Source organism: Oryzias melastigma, linkage group LG22 (genome assembly GCF_002922805.2).
Source record: "Oryzias melastigma strain HK-1 linkage group LG22, ASM292280v2, whole genome shotgun sequence".
Lineage (NCBI taxonomy): Eukaryota > Metazoa > Chordata > Actinopteri > Beloniformes > Adrianichthyidae > Oryzias > Oryzias melastigma.
The window spans coordinates 6,993,970-6,994,659 of NC_050533.1; the positions used below are offsets into that span (position 1 = coordinate 6,993,970).

The 690-nt window shown below is 43.8% G+C and overlaps 1 protein-coding gene across 3 annotated transcripts in view; it reads right to left on the reverse strand.

Moving 5' to 3' along the window:
* Positions 1 to 690, reverse strand: part of pacrg (PARK2 co-regulated) — a 202,832-nt gene that overhangs the window by 19,602 nt on the left and 182,540 nt on the right. The window lies entirely within an intron of this gene.

Below are 690 nucleotides of genomic sequence, written 5' to 3' on the forward strand. Positions count from 1 at the left end.
AATATATATTTGTCCCCTGATGGGAGTGTGTTAGGAGTCCATCTGAGGAGAAATGAGATCAGTGGCTGACTTCGTGTTAGAGGAAGACTTTGCTGCCCTGCAGCTCCACACTGACTCACTCGACACCCTCTCCCCCCTCGTCTCTCTGGTCTCACACAACCTGCAGCGCATTTATTCTGCAGGGTGATTCTGTGCATTTGTGTGTGCACACAGGTGCCTGCAAAGTCTTATTACCCGGGCTCTCCTCCCTCTCCACCTCTCCATCAAATGACCTGGCAGTCTGTCTCACTCGCCTCTCCTCTCTATCTGTTTTGCTACACCCCACAGAGGAATTTCCTCATAAAATCATTCACTAAATCATCTGTCCAGCAAACAGACACCTTGGAAAACCCTCCTACAGAGAGCTTTCATTTCCAATCTAAAAACACCGAGGAGAGGAGGTGGATGTGTGTTCACGTGCATGAGCGAGGCGGGGTACTAAGTCAACTACAGAACCACAGTTCCTATTTTTTATGCTTATATAAAGATAGACAGAATTCATTTAGAAGGGATATGTTCACACATTTGTCCCTCATTCTAGTCATTAAACATCCTCCCTGAGGTACAATTTAAAAATAACTCACCTGAATCAAATCTTTGTTAGAGAAAAAAGAAATATACTTTTTAAAATCATGCAAATTGTTGTGAGAT